The following is an 8,230-nucleotide window of genomic DNA, read 5'->3' as shown; positions in this document are numbered from 1 at the left end:
CCCCCCCCCCGTCCTCTCTTTCTCCCCGGGACCTGTGAGTGCTCTGGTCAGGAAGGACAGTTACACAGAACACCCAGGCCCAGGGAGGCCGAGCGGCTTCCCCAGACACCAGTGTCAAGGACAAAGTCAAGACAGGACCCGGGACTTGCCGGCCTCCCCCAGCTCAGGCCTGGGGAATGACACGTCAGGAGCCTCCCTCCCTGGAGATGCAGTCCCCTGTTCCACTGTCCAGGGACACGAGTGTCACTGGCTGTCTCTGACATCACCTCCAGATCTGCATGGCTGGCTCTGCAGACCTCCCTGCCTCCCTCCAGCTCACGGTGCACCAGCCTTCAAGACTGAGGCCAGGTTCTGGGGTTCATTCTCCACCCTGCCTGACTCCCCCACCTCCCTGGGCAGCCTGCAGTTCTGCAGCCTGGGGTGCCTGGCGGAGCTCCCTGGGCTCTATCTGGAAGGAAGGGCTGGCACCTGGGCAGGCCAGCTTTGCCTGCCCAGGGACCACCTTCCCTGTGGCAATGGATAATGCCCTTGGGCTGCAGGACACACCCAGAGAAGTTCAGGTTCTGCCCCAGGTCCTCCAGCGCCAGCGTCGGCTCTGGACTGTCCTGTCTGCACTGCCGCAGGGACCCCTGGAAGCCCAGCTTTCCCCCTCGGGGGCCTGGGGACGTGGCCCTGGACATCTGCTCTGTGGCCTTGATGGGTGCTATGGGGCCAACTGGGCTTTCAATAGCTGCCATCTATCAAGTCACAGTGACACGACCCCACTGTGGCCCTCCGGCTCCTGCTCACTGCCACCAGCCCAACGGTCACATGCCCCACACGTGGGGGACCCCCAAAGGGCTCTTGATTCTCTGGATCTGATGCAGCCACCAAGGGCCTCTGAGGGCCAGAGCCTGGCTGCCCAGGCATGGCGCAGGGACACCTACCCCTCCAGGCCGGGTCCAGCAGCCCCTACGACCCACGACCCCACCCCTTGTGGAGGGAGGAACACTGTCCAGGCAGGTCCCCCAGCCTACACCTGTGGCATGCAGCTGAGAGCCCTGACAGGGTGCTCCAGTGACAGTCACCCCAAGAGTCAGGGTGCATCAGCTCCTGGGGGTTCCGTCCCCAGAGAGGCCTCAAAGCAGCCTTGACCACAGAGTCTCGACCAGCGTCCACCACAGGGTGGGACCCCCGACTGCGGACCCACTCTGCTGTCCACTCAGTGAGGGTGCAGGCACCGGTCTGGGAGAGGGGTGTGGCAGGCAGTTCGGGGCCTACCTGGACGGCGTGCGTCAGCACAGGAGCGTGACCCTGGTTTCAGGTGTGATTGGGAACAGGAGCAGGTGAGGGAGGTCTGCCGTGCCCTGGGCTCCTGGGCCCTCCTGCGCGGGGTGTGCGGGCCCAGGCCTGGAGGGGCAGCCCCAGCCTGGTCCAGGGCGCCTGCCTCCTCATCCAGCCTCTCCAGCTGCTGCCCGCTGTGCCCAGGCCTCCATCAGGGCCCCACAGGGGCAGGGGTGGCCGAGGGCAGTGCCTCCACTCCCTGGCATGTGAGGAGCCGGGAGACCTCGCTTGGGGTGGAGGAGAGGGTGCTGCGCATGGGAGAGCTGAGGTGTCCTCTGGCCACCTCGGGGCGGAGTGGGGGTGGGCTCAGGTGCTGAGGCAGGGCCTGAGGCCCGCCACCCTGGGCCCGCATGGCCGACGAGCCTCCTTCACTGGGCTGGCCTCAGGGCCTGGGCCATCTCTGGTCTCTGAGTTGGGGCCGAGGCCTGCCAGGGGGACACTGGCACTTGTTTCTGGTTGGACCTTGGGCCTGGTTAGCCACTCTAAAAGAGCAAAGCACCCAGCAGAGACTGACCACTGCAAAGGCCGAGGGCACACCGTCCAGGGGCACTAAGCACACCCACATCAGAGTGCCACCACCACGGCCACCCTCCTCCAGGACAGTGCATCTTCCCAGACTCTACCCACTGACCACTAACTCCCACCTCCCCCCCGTCCAGCCCGACACCCACCATGCTGCTCTCCGTCTCGACGAACGCCACTGCTCTACGGTTTAGATCTTAAATGTCCGCCTGAAGTCTATGTGTCGAGGGCTAGTCCTCAGTGCAGAGGTTTGGGTGGACTTCAGAGGGCATTGGGTCAGGAGGGCTGTGACCTCACAGTGGAGTACCCATTCATGGATCCTTAGCCCAAGTGGACACCGGGAGGGGCGGAAACGCAAGGCCGTGTCAGAGGAAGTGGGCTACGGGACATGCCCTGATGGAGAGTTGAGTGCCCAGCCTGCTCCTCTTCCTCCCTCTCTCTGCTGCCCGGCTGCCAGGAGGCCAGCAGCTCTGCTTCCCCAGGGCCCAGGGCACTGCCCACCCCCCACGGGCTCTCCCCAGAGCCGCTCACCCCAGGAGCGGGGAAGTCTCCTCTTCCTACCCACCCTTCTGCCCTCCACCCACAGGTCAGCGCGCTGATGGATGACCAAGCTGAGTAGGCCAGGACCACAGCCCAGCCCTCAGGGGACCCCGAGAGCAGGCACCTCCCACGTGAGCCCCACAGAGCCCTGTCCTGCACCCGTGAGGGCCCCACAGGTGGGGGCCAGCCTCAGGGGACATGTTTTCCTGGACCAGAGTGCCCCTGGTGCGTCTGCCCCCCCTTTCTTGTCTGATTTTGGGGGTGGGGGTAGGAGAACATCTGGTCCAGAAAGGACTCACAGGGACCACCAGGTCTGGGGGGGTCAGTGCAGATGGGGTAAGGTCCAGGAGGACAAGGTCTCAGCCCAATTCTCGGGGGACAGGCCCCATGGGAGTCCCAGGGAGGAGGCGTGGGGTGGGAAGTTCTGGGGGAAGGAGGCGCGTGTGGCAGCCTGGTCTGAGACCCCTACCTCGGGGACATACTCACTGCGTAAGTCACAGGCAGGCATTGGGCATTCTCTTGGCGCACAGGAGGCTGGAGGAGGGGACCCTGGAGCAGGGCAGATGGGGAACAGGAGACCGTTCAGTTCCCACACCCCTCTTCCCCCCACCCCCCCATTGTATCCTGAGGTCCCGGCCTCTGGCCTGCTCTGCTGCCCCTTCCCCTGGAAATTGAGCCTGGCGTCCCTTCCTGGGGAGTGCCTGTCACACAGCCCTGGACAACCCTGAGCTCCAGCCCCTCCAGGGGTCTCTCAGCCCTGAAGCCTCCATGTTCTAAGATCGCCTGTCCTGGGCCTTGACCTCTGCGGGCCCGCCCTGCTGGGTGCTGGTCGGGCTGAGTGGCGTCTCCCTGAAGCTCACATCCCTGGGAAAGTCGGAAAGTGACATCATTTGGAAATAGGGTCTTTGAAGAGGAAGTTGTTAAATGAAGCTGAGGTTGACTGGACAGGGCGGACCCAACTCCAGTACTGCTGTCCTGGTGAAAGGCCCGTGAAGCCACGGGCTCAGCGGAGTCCATGTCCTGGGCAGACAGAAGCCAGTGGGAGCAGAGTGGCTCTGCAACTCGGGAAACGCCAAGGAGCGCCAGGAGCCCGAGTAGAGGAGAGACCCTTCCCCTGAGCCTTCCTGGGGCGCTGGGCCCTGCATCCCCGTGAGCTTGGCTCCCAGCTTCGGGAACTGAGAGCGGGCTGCGTCTGCAGGGCCGAGCCCGGGTCCACCTTACGCAGCCCTGGCTGGAGTCCGGGGGTCTCCCGAGGACACTGGGGTCCCTCTGTGGAGAATGAAGGGGGAAGCCCCGCACCCAGGGCCTCCTCTGTCTTTCAGGGCCTGGCCGTCCTCTGGGTCCTATGAAGGGTCCCATCACCTGTGTCTCTCCGGGGCGTGTCCTCCCTGCTCTCTGATTCCAAGGGAAGTCTGCAGGGGCTCCATCTCCGCAGCCCTGACCCCGTGCTGGTCCTGAGAAACGGCAGCCCAGGTGGGATGGGGCGCTGAGACTGCTGTGGCCGCAATCCTGCTGCCCAGGTTGTGGACCTTGCTTGCTGATTTCCAGTCTGTGGTTGACTTGTGAGAAGGTCTGGAAGCTTCCGGGTCTCAAGGTGACCAGGAATCCTAGCCCTGAGGAAGGGGTGCTGGAACTTCCTTCTGGTCCTGCTGGTCCTGAGAGGCTCAGTCCAGTTCCACTCTCACCTTGACCTAAGCAGTTGGGGATGCGCCGCGTGCTCCAGGTGCAGTGCACCCCCCACTCCCCACAGTGTTTGCTTTTCGCAGGGGCCACAGAGGCAGTGCCAGCCTGGCAGGGTTTTCCTGTCTCTGCTCGACATCACCCACGTCCCCTGCCTGTGCTGGCTCAGGGGCTGCCCCGCCATACCTGTGGAGGGTCTTGGGGTCAGTTTCACAGGGTGGTCCGGTTGGTCTCTCCCCTCCTTATGACACAAGCCCATGGGTTTTTTAAAGAACCAGGTTGGAGAGGTGGAAGCCCCCCTGCTGGCCGTGAGGAGAAAGGCCTGCTGCTGAGCTGCCAGGCAGGATGCCTCGCTACCCAGGGACAGCCCCCACCTCTGAGGGGCAGTCCTGCCATGCTGGCCTCATCCCAGGACCCAAGAGGCTCTAAGGGCCTCTGTCTCCAGATCCCCGTCGCTGGCTCTGCCCCGGTCTCTGGCACCACCCTCCTCCCTGGGCCTGGGCCACCCTGAGGGTGCTGGGTCCGAGTCCAGGCCTCACCTGCTGTCTCTGAGGCAGTCACACTGTCTCAGAACAGATCTGCTTGGAAATGGGGAGAAAAGTGGTCAGAGTGGTCAACTGTCAGCCTGGGCAGGAGAGGACACTGAGGGCTGGAACTGGGTCATCCTGTCCCCCCAAGCCACAGGCCTCTGCTATGACAGACCCTACAAAAAGACCCTGATCCCCAGGGTGAAAAGACCAAGGGGTCCCCAACACACCATGGGGACCTGCTCACCCATTTCCATGGGAATTCTAGCAAGATCCCAACGACATGGTGCTGCTTTTGTAAAGAGACTAGATGGGCACACCACACTGTCAGGAGCCTTACTAGTTTGCTTTCTGTTTTCGTGTTTGTGTGTCTCTATTTTCTAAACTTTCTGCTGAATATTTTCTATTAATCATTCTCTCATCCCGTTTTGTTTTCTATGGTTTCAGTTACTTGTGATCAATCTCTGACAATATTAAATGGAACATTCCAGAAGTAAGTGATTGCATGACATCTGCGTAGTGTGATGGAATCTTCACCCATCCTACTCCGTCCTGCCCAAGATACAGCCATCCATCCCTTTGTCCAGTGTATCCATGCTGTATGCACTACCTGCCCACGCAGCAGTCTAGGTAATCAGGCCATCACAGACTCATAGTGCTTGTGATCGAGTGACCCTCACCTAGCATGCTGTGTCACTCTGCCTACGTCACGCACTCAATCATCTCATCCCACCCACAGCACCATCATAAGAAGGTTGAGACAGTATAATCAGCATTTTGAGATTGGGGGGACCACATTCATTAGCTTTATTGAAATATTTTGTTGTAATTATTCTTTTTTAATATTAGTTATCGATGTCTTTTTCTTACTAAGCTTAATTTATGAAGTGCACTTTATCACAGGTATTATGCACAGGAAAAGCGTTGTGTTTGTAGGTTTGGTGCTTTCCTCAGTCGGGCCTCCACAGAGGATCTTGAAACTCATTCCTGAGGCTAAGGGGCACTACAGTGGTTTTTAGACCTAGACGAAAACTTTTTCTTATAGGAAAAGCCCAGTCTGCAAGGGGACACTTCATCTGGTTCACGCCAAGGCAGTTGAAATTGACTGGGATCCATGCAGAAGCCGTGGAAGCAGGCAGAGTCCCAACCTTTTGGTCACTGCTGTCCCTCCTTGGCCTGCTCCTGAGGAGGGGAGCCCAACCCCCACGGTCCACCTGGCCGCTCAGCTGTGAGGAATCATAGCTTTGGCCGTGGGACTGGGCTCCTCCCTTGTCTTCAATCTCTGTGCCTTGGCTCCTCTGTCCCATCGCCCTTGCCACAATGCTCCAGCCCTGGGGGAGCACAGCAGTGAAACATCTGCCCTCCAAGCTCCTCTGGAGAAAATCACACAAATATCTGGGCAACAGATTGCAAATGGACCTTTGATGCTACTGAATGCGGCCACTGTCTCTGTCTTCCAGTCTCAGGGCTCATCCCACTCTCCTCTCTCCAGTTCTTCCCCCGTCACCAAGAACCTCTGCTCAGAGACCAGAGAAAGAAGAGGTAAATGGCACGTCCCGTGTCCACACCTCTGCCCCGGGGCAGTGCCCACCCAAGGCCACTCTCCCTGCCAAGCCTGCTGCCCCACAGCCCTGGTTTGCTGCCCTCCTGCGTCACTGTCCTCTGAAGTGGCTTTCTGGTTGTCTTCGGTCTCTGCCATCTCCTTGCCCAGGACTGGGGGCCCTGGAGAGGAGACATCTGACTGCTCGCCCCTTTCACCAGAGCCTTCGGGGACTCTCAGGTGCAAGGCCCTCCCAGAACTCAGGCTTGGGTCATTCATCTCACCTCTCTCGTGACTTGTCCCTTCCCATCGTGACACCAGCAGCATGTGTCTGTCACCACACGCAGTCTGGACCGTGCTCACTCCGGTTCATGTCTGCTGTGCCTTAGTTCTTACAGCACAGACACGCTCCAGTGCTGGGAGGTCATGGGGAAGGACAGTCTCCCGTGCTCGGTGCTGGGGGCATCTGCAGACGCCACTTGGCACTCCCAGAGGACTAGCCGTGCTCTGTGCAGCCCTTGCAGGACAGGAGGAAGGATGTGGCCAGCACTTCACAGCCCACACTGGGCTCCAGGACTGTTCTCCTATCTTGGGACCAGAGCCCGGGGCCGCGCTCTGCAAGGTGGAAGGAGCGGACTGTGTTCCACTCGGGGTTTCAATGCATCCAGCCACGTTCCTATGCTCATAGTACATGGGCCTGCAGAAGGTGATCAGTGGCTCTATGAGAAGAGGAAGAGACCCAAGCTGGCACTGCTGCTGTCTCCCATGTGACACACACCACCATGTCCTGATGCAGCAAGAAGTCCCCACCACGTGCCCAGCAGAGGCAGGTGCTATGCTCTGGACTTCCCAGCCTCAGAACCTGAGCCAAGAAACCCCAGTTTTCTTCATAAATCACCTGGTTTCAGGTACTTTGTTATAGCAACAGAAAACAGACTAAGACACCCCCAGTTGCTTGGCACCTCTAATAAAATGGTGGGAAATGGGCATTTATAGATGAGGTTTCCTTTCACCTGGAGGGATGGGGTTTCCACCTATAGATGCCCCTCAGGGCCAGCAGCCACCCCCAGCTGGTTTGGTATTGCTTTTCTTAAGTGAATTCCCAGTTACTACCAGTGTCCTCACTCCTGGCCCTTGCTGCCCCTCACTGATGTTGGCCTATCCGACGTTCACCTGCAGTGTCCTCAGGACTTTAGAACACAGTCAGGGACACTGTGTGTCCCTGGGGCCTCTTGGGCCCCCAGGTTTGGCATTCTAGAGTATCAGACAGACCCACAGGCTACATCAGGAATTCCTCATGAGCAGTAGAGACCCCAGAACTGTGGGACGGTGAGGGCCCTTGGGCCTGTGAATAGCCAGCTCTCCCCTGGGGTGTGCTGAAAGCCCTGTTTGTTCCCGTTTTGCTCTGCCCACCAGAGGCTGTCCCTCCAGACCCCCCAGGTCCCTCTCACCCTGTCTCATCACCAAGCCCCAAGACGCTCCCCTGCTCTCTTCCCCCTACTTCTGCTCCCTCCTGGGAGCTCAGAGACTTCTTGCTAGGCCAGCTTTCATGAGGGGCTTAGTGGCTCCTGGCTGCTGACCTGGGCACCTCCCCAGCCAGGTCCGAGCAAATGAGACAGCTATGAGCAGACCCAGGAGGGGGGAGGGCGGGAGGGACACAGCCTAGGGCAAATCCCAGCGGCCTCTGGGCCAGCCTGCTTACGCTGAGCTCCTGCCTCAAGCCAGGTCAACTGGGCCGTCCGCGGGCCAGAGAGTCTGGAGCTTTCCTCCCAGCGGCCTCTCTGGGCCAGGGCAATGACCCCCTGACTCAGCACACATGTGACTCTGTCAAAACTCCCCAAGTTCAATGGGCTAAAGAGACCAGGGCCCTGACCTGGAAGCAAAAAACAAAGCACAAACCCAAACTGGACAAAGCCTTAGGTACCTGGGAGAGGTGGGGGTGCCTCACCTCACTCCTGCAGGTGACATGGGCCACCCTGGAAAGGTGCGAAGATGCTGCCCCCTCCCCATTATAGAGGGGACAGACGCAGGGTCAGGACAGCCCAGGACAGGGGTGCGTTCACCACTTGGATCAATGCTGCTGTGGACTTCAGTCTCC

General features: G+C 59.9%; 1 long non-coding RNA gene across 7 annotated transcripts; it reads right to left on the bottom strand.

The window, feature by feature from the left end:
* Positions 1-5,367: 5,367 nt before the first annotated feature.
* On the bottom strand, positions 5,368-8,216 carry LOC107136520. Of its 7 annotated transcripts, none has more exons than XR_007347833.1 (3): positions 8,057-8,184; positions 6,417-6,994; positions 5,368-6,314 (listed from the first exon to the last, which is right to left on the bottom strand). It is a non-coding gene; the product is annotated as an uncharacterized LOC107136520 (long non-coding RNA). The 7 variants fall into 7 exon arrangements; XR_007347831.1 differs by having other exon boundaries at positions 5,368-6,108; XR_007347832.1 differs by having other exon boundaries at positions 5,368-6,994; positions 8,081-8,216.
* Between the last annotated feature and the right edge of the window lie 14 nt (positions 8,217-8,230).

This window comes from Marmota marmota, unplaced genomic scaffold (assembly GCF_001458135.2).
Source record: "Marmota marmota marmota unplaced genomic scaffold, marMar, whole genome shotgun sequence".
NCBI lineage: Eukaryota > Metazoa > Chordata > Mammalia > Rodentia > Sciuridae > Marmota > Marmota marmota.
Note: the sequence above shows the minus strand (reverse complement) of the source record. Positions and strands in the feature narration are given on the sequence as shown.